At 51.7% G+C, this 12,311-nt stretch overlaps 1 protein-coding gene across 5 annotated transcripts in view; it reads left to right on the forward strand.

The window, feature by feature from the left end:
- Positions 1–12,311, forward strand: part of SFMBT2 (Scm like with four mbt domains 2) — a 213,111-nt gene that overhangs the window by 113,163 nt on the left and 87,637 nt on the right. The gene's annotated exons all lie outside the window — the stretch shown is intronic.

Consider the following 12,311-nt stretch of genomic DNA (forward strand, 5'->3'; position numbering starts at 1 on the left):
CATAAAGGGGAGGACACACATCACAGCTGGAAAGATCGCCACCTTCTTCACCCTTTAAAATTGTGCCCAACACGTCCGTGAAGGAGAAGAGGAAGCTGTGGGCCGGGCTGACCCGGTCGGGCCAGAGGAGGGCTTCACAGGCTCTGTCACCCGGACCCTGAGTCTGGAGCGGCCTTAAGCATGGTCGCAGCCGGCTGGCAGAAGCTGGCTTCCCAGTCCCGAGGGGGGACCTGTCTGCAGGGCCCCGCGCATCCCGTGTGGGGAAATGAGATACGGGGGTTTAGGTACCACGGGCAGGAGGCGTTTAGGGCCCGGATGGGGGCATCAGCTTCCTGGATTTCACGCACACCCAAGTCCTCACTCGGAGTTTTAACCCGGCCTGGCGGGTGGTGTGTGCCTTCTCCGTCCGCACTTTGCCTTGTTTGTCCGCTTTTGAAACAGTGATGAAATCATGTTCCGGAGTTTCATTGAGCGATGACTGTTAAGCGTGTTGAACCAGAGGAACGGTGTAAATAGAACAGGATGTCAGCGGGGTGCCCCGGGGAGGGGGGGGCTCAGTCAGTTGAGCACCGGACTCTTGAGTTCGGCTCAGGTCATAATATTGTGGTTTGTGAGTTCAAGCCCTGAGCCGGGCTCTGTGCTGACAGCATGGAGCCTGCTTGGGATTCTCTCTGCCCCTCCCCTGCTTGCTCTCTCTTCTTTCAAATAAGTAAATAATTTTTTTACGAAAAGAATAGGTTGTTAGCAGTAGTGATCATTGGCAATGAAACAATATCTTGGGCTTTTTTCCTTTCTTTCTTTCTTTCTTTTTGCTAACTGGTCAAATAAATCCTTCTTTCCTCACCTCTATCTTCCTCCCTCCCTTGCTTCCTTCTTTCCTTACTTTCTTGCTTTCCTCATAACATTCCCCCCAGGAAAGTTAATAACAGTAAACAAAGACAGCGTTTCCTTTTCCTTTCTGGCCCCACGCCTCTTTGCGGCCCTCTGTGGACCTGGGCAGGCGATGCCTTCACGTGGGCCTTGGTGGTATTTTCAGTGTATCTATTGGGTCGTGTCCCTCGCCCTTGGAAACCTAGATTTTGTTTTGAAGTATATTATACGTGTATGAGGAGCTCAGAGAGCCAGGGGTGAGCTCGGACTCCGCACCTCCCCTCTGGAGCGGGAGGTCACCGGGAGCCCTCTGCATGCGCCCCCCATTCCCCCTCCAGGCTCTGCCTCGGTTTGTGGGATCATTTCCTCACTTTCTCTTTGTCGTGTTACAGCCTCTGTATGTCTTCCTCGCTGTCCCATAGTCTGCCTCTGACAAAGTCAGAAGCAGGGCTGAACCTGCTTGTTTTAGAGACACCCTTTCCCAGGGTAACAGGGCCGGCGGTGTCTGGCTAATATGCCGGCCTCGCTTTTCCTTCATGTACAAGACGGTCGAGTCCGCAGGGTCACGAGCCGATTGTCAGAGAGTTAGGTTTCTCATGCCCGGGTCATCTGCCGGGGCTGTAGCGTGACCTTCGGGCACCGGACGCCCTTAGAAACGTGGAGGGGAACCATTGGGCTTATGGTGTCTGACTTCGCAGCTCGCTGCTGTCCCAGGAAGAAGCCCAAACCCTCCTTTCCTAGGGAATGAGCGGAATGTTCTCACAGGCTCCAGGCAGCTGGCCTAGAGCAGGGACTGGGGACGTGGGTCATGGACGGTCAGCCCGAGCCAGATGCCGGCAGCAGCCTTGGTGTGGCTCTGACGTCCTCTCCTCAGACGCCGGAGGCCGATGGGGCACGGTCAGCCGTGGCCACGACAGCAGCGACAGGACGTGTCCCCTCAGTGAGCACGGACGTCTCCTTCTGCCCTCCCGCTTCACCGACGGGAGTGTGGGTAGAGGATTCGAGGTTCCTCGCCATCAGCTTGCTCAGGAAGCTGGAGGTCTTGCTCCATTTGCTCCCTCCCTTCTCTGGAAGCTTCTGTTTTCCTGCACTCCTCTGCAGTTTCACCGTGGGATGCCTCGGTGGGCTTCTGTTTTCTTCCAGAATGCGGGCTGCCTCCGATGTCTGGACCTCAGGCCTTTAATTTGGGGATTTTTTTCTTTAATTTTTTAATGTTTATTTATTTATTTTTGAGAGAGAGAGAGGGAGAGGGAGGGAGAGAGAGAGACAGACAGACAGACAACATGAGCAGGGGAGGGGCAGAGAGAGAGGGAGACACAGAATCTGAAGCAGCTCCAGACTCTGAGCTGTCAGCACGGAGCCCCATGCAGGGCTCGAACCCATGAACTGTGAGACCATGACCTGAGCTGAGACCAAGAGTTGGATGGTTGACTGACTGAGGTAGCCAGGCACCCCGAAAATTGTTTTTAAAACTCATGAGGCACTTGTATGAATGTTTCCTCTTATTTCGGTCCGAGGGAAGAGAAGTGGGCAGTGCTACTTTCCTATCCCAGCTTTGCAGAGAGTGGATATTTATACGTTTAGTTTTGGCATCATGAGAACAACCGCCATATTCGTTTTCTAAGGGGGTGTTGGAATAAGTTACCACAAAGTGTGTGGCTACAAACAGCAGAATGTTAATCTCTCACGGCTTTGGAGGCTAGACACAAAGATCAAGGCATCGGCAAGGTCCAAGGGTCTGAGGGCCAGCCCGTCCCGCGGGTGAGCCCTGGCTGTGGTGATTGCTTGCAGTCCTGGTGTCTCTTGGGTTGTGACATCCTAATCTCATCCTCTGCTTCCACGTTCACACGGGCCCCTCTGTCCTAATCTCCCTCTGCCTCGTGGGACGCCACCCCTGGATCCGGGCCCATGCTGATTCGGTGTGTCCTCTGCTTAGTCTGACTGCAGAGACTGTGTTTCAAAGGAAGGTCACGTTCCCAGGTTCTGGGTGCATGGGAACTGGTAGGGGACACGGTTCAACCCAGAGCGGCCACATTCCACGTGTGCACAGTACTTTAAAAATCCTATCAAAGCTCCTTTGGACTTACACGGGGGTAACGGAGCCCAGGGAACTTTCGTGAGGCTCAGGGTGAGGTTCAGACGGTCTTTTTTTTTTTAATTTTTTAAATATAGTTTATTTATTTTTGTGACAGCGAGAGACAGAGCACGAGTGAGGGAGGGGCAGAGAGAGAGGGAGACACAGAATCTGAAGCAGGTTCCAGGCTCTGAGCTATCAGCACAGAGCCCGACGTGGGGCTTGAACCCACGAACCATGAGATCATGACCTGAGCCAAAGCCAGACGCTCAACCGACTGAGCCCCCCAGGCACCCCCAGACTGTCTTAATGGTTGCTTCACCTTCACAAAAACAGGAGGGATTATTTTTTTTTGTCTTTCTCAAGTTTTTGGAAGTTTTGGTGAGCAATATTCTCCCGTTCGTGCAAAAAGAGATCTTCTCTGTATTTTTCCCTCTGTTATCACCGTTTGACCATCACTTTCTCAGTAGGCGGACTCACTTCTATTTTCATTATGGCAAAAGGTATACATGTTTGGACTCAGTCACGAGTCCTCCTACATGCAGGTTGTTGAGGGAAATTGCCGTAGTGTTCAGCTGTTACGAGACAGGAGGCAAAGCAATTCACATTTAGTGGCTGGAAACGAGCAGTATTTCAAAGCAGTTCTTTGTTCGTTACCATTGTCACACTTGAGACGAAATGGGTGTTTGGATGGAATGAATCTCATCATGCGGTGGAGACTGTCCCTCTGGGGTGCATTCCCATCCGTGCTTTGGGATCTGTGTGTCTATGTCTGTAAGTGTGTTCCGCCGCTGCTCATGTACAGATTTCCCCGTCTGGTGCGAACATCCCTATGCACAGCAACATCATGAAAAACAAGCACATAAAATTACTATTTCTGCTGTTATTTACCCTTTATTTGAGGGAACATGTGGAATGGCTTTTGGGGACCATATTTTAGTGGGGATTCTGGTTTCCCTTATGTAGAAAATGCAGATGATCTTCAAAAATGTATATTCATCTAATTAACTAATGAATTGGGTACCAAAGGGAAAGGGATAAAAATGCATTCTATTGAAAAATAAATAATGAAAAGCATTTTTTCCCCTGAAAGTCAGACCCATTATTGAAAGACTTAATAGATTTGCTAAAACAATCCATGTATGGCTGCTGATTTGTGGAGGCGATTGCCCTGCGTGTCGGAACGGTGCCTCGAGGCTTTCTGTTTCACTTATTATGGAAACTTTCCAAGCCATCATTTGATTGACTTATGACAAGTCACACTGTCTGAGTGGTGACAATAGAAGAAAATGGACAGGGCTTTCTGTACCGTTTTTAAAGAAACTTTTATTAAAAAATTTTTTTCAGTGTTTGTTTATTTTTGAGAGAGAGAGTGTGAGCAGGGAAAGCGCAGAGAGAGGGAGGGAGACACAGAATCCAAAGCAGGCTCCAGGCTCTGAGCTGTCAGCACAGAGCCCGACAGGGGGCCCGAACCCATGAACTGTGAGATCGTTAACCTTAGCCAAAGTCAGACACCTAACCGACTGAGCCACCCAGGCACCCCATTCTGTTCCATTTAAGTTTTCAATTTCACTAAGTATCCAATGCATGGATTTGGAGAAATTCAGCTAAATTTTAATAAGAGGGCCAAGGGAGATGTGAAAATAAGAGTGTAGCTGTAATTCACGTAGTATGTCATGTGTCTGACGTTGATAAGCCCCCTATAATTACTGTTACTTTCCATTTTCCACAGTGCTCATAAGTTGTAATCTACATTTGTGACCCCGCTTCTCTGTGAAAGTGGAGATGTGGACATTTCCGTGACAAGTCCCACTTCCGTCAAAGAGACCTACACCTAGGGCGGGGACTTCCCAATTTGCCAGTTCATTGATGTGCAGCATTTCTCCCTTGGAGGAGTACAGACGTGCACGCTTTCCGTCTGACTTCATTCATGAGCACGCCTTGCAATTGTAAGGAAGGAGCATTTGAGATGTCACTATAACCCTTAATCCATTTTTATCTCTTCAAGAAGAGAACTTGTCTGAAGATTTTTCATTGCACTGGGAAAAAAAAAAAGAAACGTTCAAAATCTCGGTATGTTTGAAATTCCGAGTACGCCGTTGAGAGATCGTCAGGAGAGGGAAGGCAGGCAGAAGGCTCTGAGACTTGAGGCCAGAGCCTTGGCGTGGGCCCTGAAGCCCTTGATCTCTCTCTGCCGTGTCAGGTCCCCGGTTCGACCCCAGGTTTGGTGAACACCCCAATTGCCAGACTCAGATGTGGATATACTCATGGGGTGTTAGACCAAAAGGGGGTAAAGCAACATCAGCAACAACGTAGTGGGGACTCACGCACAAGCCTCCGGGGTCCTCTCCGGAGTGTCCCCTGGACGCTCTTAATTGTGACAACACGTGCTCTCGGCTGCCAGGGGAGCTCATTCGAGGCCCCGTGTCCAGGGGCTTTATTTGGAGGCCGGCCACCACAGGCACCCTCTGCCTTGCCCGTAGCCACATCCTGGACTCCCAGAAGGCAATTTAAATCGTCTGCTTTGCACAAATAGTCTTGGCTCAGTGGTCCACCCCTCTGCATCGGGGAGCTTTGTACCAGTGTCGGCTGCTGTTCGTGTCCCTTCCACGTGGCCGTCCAGGGCTGAGCCCCACAGTAGGCCCCTTCCAAGGACTGCAGTCGCCGGCCTGCCGTGCAGAGTGATCCTTTTCTATGCACCTCCATCCCATCTGTCGACGGAGCCTGATGGCTCTGCCGTCACAGTCTTATCCCGAATCCAATCACTTTTCTCTTGCTCCATCACCATGCCCCCGAGACTGGCTTGCCTTCCTTCTCTCCTGGACCGCTGTGTTCATTTCAGGACCATTGCCTCCCTGCGGTCTGTTCTTCAGAGAGCAGCCACAGTGATTTTAAAAAAAATATTTGTTTATTTTAGGGAGAGAGCAAGCAGGGGAGGGGCGGAGAGAGGGGGACAGAGGATCCAAAGCGGGCTCTGCACCATCAGCAGCAAGCCTGGTGTGGAGCCCAAACCCACTGACCCTGAGATCATGACTTGAGCCAAACTCAGATGCTCAACTGACCGGTCCTCCAGTTGCCCCTGGAGTGATGCTTTTGAAACAAAATTCAGATCCCGTCACTCTGTTGCTTGTATCCCCCAGGTGGCATCTCATCCCGTGAGGGGGGGACATCCAGGCTCCTGCATGGTCAAGCTCCCTGCGGGCTCTTTGAACCTGGCCTCTTCCCACCCCCTGGAGCCCTGCTGTCCCTCCAAACCTGAGATGGGCCTGCTCAGGCCTTTGCAGTGATGCCCTGTCCCCTGGAAAGTGACCCCCTGAGTCCTTCCCTCACTTCACCCAGGTGTCTGCTTACCTTCCAGCACCGTCCGTCCCCTCTTCATCATTCCGATTGTAGCCCTGATCCCCACACACAGTCTCCATTTGCTTTCTCTGCATCTGACCCATCTCCCCTCGCTAGAATGTAAGTCCCAGAGAGCAGACCGTGCCTGGGGCAGAGCCCTGTGCTGTGGAAGCACATCGTACAAAGTCTTGAACCGATTAGTGAGCAAGTTAAGCACAGAAATCAACACAGGGGAATGAAGACTCGGGAGAGGTCGGCAGTGTTGGACCAGTGAGGCGACTCTCCCGGAGCAGTTCTGAATGACTAGGTGACCACGTGTAGAGAGGGGACGGGGGGCTCTGTTGTGGTGGTGGATAGGCGGCTGAGCTGGTGTTTCCATGAGCAGCTGAAATGACCCCATGTCCGTTTGTGGCTAAGAGGAAGCAGTTGAGAGCACCAGGAAGAGTATCAGAGATGACTTGAAATTGAGGAAGCATCTTGGCGTTAAGACAATCCACAGCCTGTGAAATTCGATTGCTGGCGAAGTTGCACTCTCCTTGTTGACAGTGATCAGAGTGGAGGCTCCTGGGCAGCTCAGTCGGTTGAGTGTCTGACTTGAGCTCAGGTCATGATCTCACAGCTCATGAGTTCAAGCACCACGTCGGGCTCTGTGTCGACAGCTCAGAGCCTGGAGCCTGCTTCCGATTCTGTGTCTCCCTCTTTCTGCCCCTCCCTTGCTTGAGTTTTCTCTCTGTTTCTCAAAAACATTAAAACAAAAAAAGAAAACAATCAGAATCAACTTAATATTGCCTCTCCAGTGTTTTGTGGGTTAGTTTTCTTTTCAGTGTCTGGCGCTTCTTACCTCTCCACACGTTTATGGTAACGCATCTAAGGTGCTGTGGCTTGTGTGTCCTTGACTCATGAAACAGAGCAGCGGACGGAGGGGACGCTTTTGTTGGACGTGAGTGGCTTCTGCCTTCTGGGCATCTGGCTCTTGAGCGTATTGCCTTCCCTTTTCTAGAATTGTACCCACGTTCCTCAGATACGCACTGTAGCTGTGTAGAGTAGATATTTGGGTGGTGACAGCCGGGGTTTTCAGTTTATTTCCCTTTGATCGGAAGCCGAGGAGAGCTGTGTTTTATGATGGGACATGCACACCAGACTCGAGCTGTGATCGATTCCCTTACTGCCAGTTCACGGCCCATGTCTGTGGTGGATGTGGAGGATAACTGGGAGCCGAGGTTGTTGTAACTGATGCTTTTATGTCATCGAGACTCACAGCGGATCAAAAGAGAGATGACTTGGTCTCACATTTGGAGGAAATAGTCTCTTGGTGTTCCTCCAATAGCTCATGTTTTTGGTCTTCTTTGACATAAGTATGTATTAGAAGAATCCAAAACTGCATTTACGTAACTGATTCACGTTCAAGGGTGCTCTTGAACTCTGCAGATAAAGGGCCAAGCAACTGGCTAGGTGTTGTTTGGTCCAGAGTCTCAAGCTACGCCTGTCGTTGTTTCTATAGTGCGGCTCGATTTCTCCAGAGGTTCGTGTTTAGTAAAGAAAGAGAAAGAGCCGCTGAGACAAGGCTAGTTGGTGAAAGAAGGTCCATAATGATTATTATTTTTCAACACAAGCGAACGGACAAAGATGGGCAGACATTCCATGCACGGACTTCCTCTCTGTCAAGGGGGCTTGGGTCCTGCTCTTAATACCCTGAAGACCCCACAGCCTGTTATTTCTTGAGCTCTTCTTGGCTTTGAATTATGTACCTGTTGGCATGATCGTACATTTAACCCGTCGGAGGGAATCTCTTTCTGCATTTTAGCATCTGAGACCCAGGTGAAAGGGCGGAGAGAGAAGATGAAGTGCGGCAAAGAGAGAAGCGTTTTTCTTTCTCACTCCACCGGCTGCGGCCAAAGGGGTAAGAAAGCACGTGAGCCATTCCGTTAGGATGGATTGTGACGTTGTGGTTTCTATGGCGACTGATTTCCTTTTCTCTTGTGTGGCAGCGAAATGCAGCAGTAACAACAAAAAAACAAACAGCAACAACAGAAAACCCTTGTGGCTAAGTGTGGCCCTCAGGTGGGATGCTCAGATTCTCCCCGAATCTGCGTCAGGCCCCGTGTGAAGGGCCAGCACTTAATTTCTTTGGCACAATGTCCTCTGTCCCACACGGCAGAGTGTCTGATCCCGAATCACTTCACAATCCATGTTCTCATCCACTCACACCCCATGTTCCTTTTAAAGAAAGACTGTCTGAGTCGCAGCGTCCTTTTGCTCTCAGACTTATGGCTTGGCCCTGTGGGGTCAGTGTGGCTGTCTCCACTCACGAGGGTGTAGCCAGGCTATCCTACCTCACAGCACCCCTGCGCGTGAAGGCCCAGGCTTCTGGAAGCCTTGTGCAGAATCCCTCCTGTGCTGTTCTCATTTCTTTAAGGCTCAAGAGGTTTAAAGAGCTGTCGGGGGTGCTAGATGGCCGAGCAGAGCAGTCCTGTCTGACGTCTAGAAACGAGAAGGAGGGCTTGCTCGCCATTGTTCCTCGTGCCCCTGGGTTTGTGAACACAGCACATGACTTACACAACGGAACCAGGGTGATGGGCGCCATTGCTCCTGTGAGCGTCGGAGAAAACTTTGGGAGAGAGGCACTGAACAAGGCAGCTGGGGCCAAACAGTATCATAACCGGGAAAAATCGCAAAGCCAGACACACAGAGTTCGCTCTAACGGAGGCGTGATCATGGGGGCCCCGCTGCCTGCAGTCTGCTAGACAGCGGCTCAGTCTTCATATGATCTCAACATGAGGAAGTTAAGAACACAGTCAACTCTCTCTGTTGTCTGCTCTGTGAATGATCATTCCTGGATGGCTTCTGTTTGCTGCTGGTTATTCCTGGTCTCGCTGGCTAACCGCACTTGCAGGGAAGGCAGGGAAATGTCAGCACGGATGCACTGTAATTGGTGTTGGGATTCGGGCCGGGCGCAGCGCATACATGTCTAATACGGAAGCATTTCAGAGTGATTGTCATAGTTTTATGTCCTCAGATTTTCCATGCCACTCTCCATGAAGACGTGATTTCTATTTCTTATTTCTGCACAGGATTTGGTGATGAGCCACAATCGGATCGTACGGAGGCAGGGTTTTTTCTTCTCTCTAAATACACAGAGATCCTTGGTAGGTTAGGTGGGACTTTTCATCTCCACGGGCCTTTCGCGAACAGGCATTTGCAAATCGCAGGGTCTCAGGAGGGAGTTGGGTAGAAGGAGGAGTCCTTGCAGTCAGGGGCTTACATCCAGCGGCACAGGAGGGCCCTGCACACCGTGCTTCTGAGCCCTAGCGTTCAGTAGGTGTGTGTATTGTGGGTGTGAATAGAAGTGGGGGTCGTTCAGCTTCTTTTTATTTCCTGGGACAGCCGTCTGACTGTTTCCTTGTCTGGATGGCATGAAGTCAAGGGTAAGATGAACATCTGCTTCCAGTGTGGTTAATATTTTTTAAAAAAGTAACAAATGGGGCGTCTGGGTTGAATGTCCAACTTCAGCTCAGGTCATGATCTCACGGTTCGTGGGTTCAAGCCCCACATCGGACTCTGTGTGGACAGCTCAGAGCCTGGAGCCTGCTTCGGATTCTGTGTCTCCCTCCCTCTCTGCCTCTCCCCTGCTCATGCTCTGCTTTCTCTCTCAAAAATAAACATTAGAAAAAATGAAACGAGTAAGTTTGGAAGAGTAGAAGCCCGACTTAAAGCTTGCTAGCATCTACCAGGAAGCCTCCCGTGTGATTGCTGCTGAGAGTTTTTGGTCCCAGCAGGACTGATTCTGCCCCTGGCATCTCAGTGTTCCTAAAGGAAAATTCATGCCTACTCAGCCCCAGTCTGCAAAGGAGTTAGAAAAGTTAGGTGTTTCGGTTGTGATTTTGTATGCATGGGTCCATTGCCCTGACCGCCATGGTTTCTGAGCTGCCTGCAGGGCCACTGGTGGAGGTGCTGGGCAAGCAAGGCAAGGCCCAGGTGTTCCCACCCCTTGGTGCCGTGTGAGGACTCGCACTCCTCCAGAGCATCTCTGGAACATGCAGTAACCCTTTCAGACCTGTCAGGGTGGGGTACGGACAGTCCAGGATGAAAAGCGCAAGTCAGACCGTGGGCTCCCCCGAGTTTCCCTGTCCTCCTCCTGAGGGGCCGACTTCGGTGCCGGTGGCGGCGTGAGGTTGCCAAGCCCCGCGGCGTGCATGCCCACCCCTCTCCACAGCCCACTCGGTATCTTCGCAGCTCAGAGTGGGAGCCACCTGTGGGCTTCCTGCGAACTCAGCGGGGCGGGGGACTCCAGGCTCAGACGCATCAATCTCTCTAGTCCTCCCCTGTGCCAGGACCCTGAGGACCATCCAGGATGCAGACACAGACCTATCTGAATCCCGGGGCCAAGAGCCTCTTGGTTTTGCTTTTGAACAGCCTTTAGAAGAGAACAAGGCATTTACAGGCTGAGCCCGATGGGTATTACCGCCACAGGAAACGAGAAGGTAAATCCGGGAGCATTAAGCACTGCCTCCCAGGTATCCTCGCCCAGCGGAGTGTGCTGGGCGAATCGTCGTGACTCAGTCACCTTGGGCAGAGGCTCTTAGGGCAGGTGATTCTTTATCATCACAATTAACAAGAGCCCCCCGTTTCTTTCAAATGCTCGTACTCCCGAGCGTGGTGGTGGTGTTCCTGGTGTAGAAGAACCCACTCTGGCCCCCTTTTTCTTGACAGTGATCGCCTTGGGGAGGGACATATGGCCAGGTTGGGTCAACAGTCTTCGGGGAAGCCAGCCGCATGGTTTCTAGGATAGGTTTCCCTGCTCCCAAGAAGAGGCACGGGGACAGGTGGCTCTCTCTCCTTCCTCTGCGCTTTATCCCATCTGGCTGAGATTCCTGGGACTCCCCCAGGCTGTCGAGAGGGACAGAAAGAACCCAGGCCATGTAGGATGTTGCTGCCTGCTCCCTTAACCCAGGCCGAGTGGCCGTTCCCCTGGAGCTCCCTGCCCAGGGTTAGGGGGCAGGGTGGCTTTCCTGATGGTTTACTTCAGTTGAAGGAGGGCTTCCTGGTGTTTGCATGTCAAGGCAGCCAAACGGGTAAAGCTTTCCTCAGGGAGCAGTGCCCGCTGGGTACTGGGTCTGCTTGTCTGTGGGTGTGAAGTGACAGCTTGCTCCTGAAGAATTACAAACCCGGTGTTGCCGGTGAGGAAGGAAGGCGGGCAAGTCAACAAGAACGCGAGTCATGCTTATCATTGTATTATACACAGAGCGCCTGTTGCGTTGCACCTTCTTATGATGATGAGGTGTTTGTGCTTGTCCCCTTCATTCGTAACAGCAGCTTCTCATTTCACACACTAGATGTTCAGGTGGTGGCCTTGGGAGGGTAAGTAATGACACTGGACTTGCAGTGTAGACTGGATGCCACGTCGGGATGCACAGCATCTGCTGAGTCAAGACTAAGAGGGATGGTCTGTATGGTTTATGAGACCAAGAGACTAAACAGCTTCCAGGATGAGGTCATGTTGGAGACGGAGGCAGAGAGAACCTAGGACCTCGGGGGCTCGTTGACAGTGCAGCAGGAAGAGCCCACATAGGCAGGTGTCTCCTCACCCACATGCAGCTCTCTTGACTGTCTGAACTGCTGGTTCTCGGCTGGGGAGAATTCGCCTGCCAGGGGGCACGTGCCAGTGTCGGAGGCATTTTGATCATCACATCCGGGAGGGTGCTGCTGGTGCCTCATGTGTGGAGGTCAGAGGAAGTGCACAGGATAGTGTCCCCCACCAGCAGAGAACTGTCGGGTCCCCAAATGCCAACGGTGCTGAGCTGGAGAAGCCCTAGTCCAGAGAGTGAATACTTTCTGACAACAGGTTGACCAGAAGTCGAGAATAGCCAGGACTTGGGGAAGGCTTGAGACCTGTTATTCAATCCGTGCCAGCCTGCCTGGCAGTGGGCACTCAAAACTTTGGGGTCTTCCCCCTCCCTGTGTTCCAGGGGCTGCTGAGTGGGTCTAGAAAGGTCGGGGCACAGAGTCAGCCTGCTTTGTGGGAGAGCTC

The sequence above is a fragment of the Suricata suricatta genome, chromosome 10 (genome assembly GCF_006229205.1).
Source record: "Suricata suricatta isolate VVHF042 chromosome 10, meerkat_22Aug2017_6uvM2_HiC, whole genome shotgun sequence".
Classification (NCBI taxonomy): Eukaryota; Metazoa; Chordata; class Mammalia; order Carnivora; family Herpestidae; genus Suricata; species Suricata suricatta.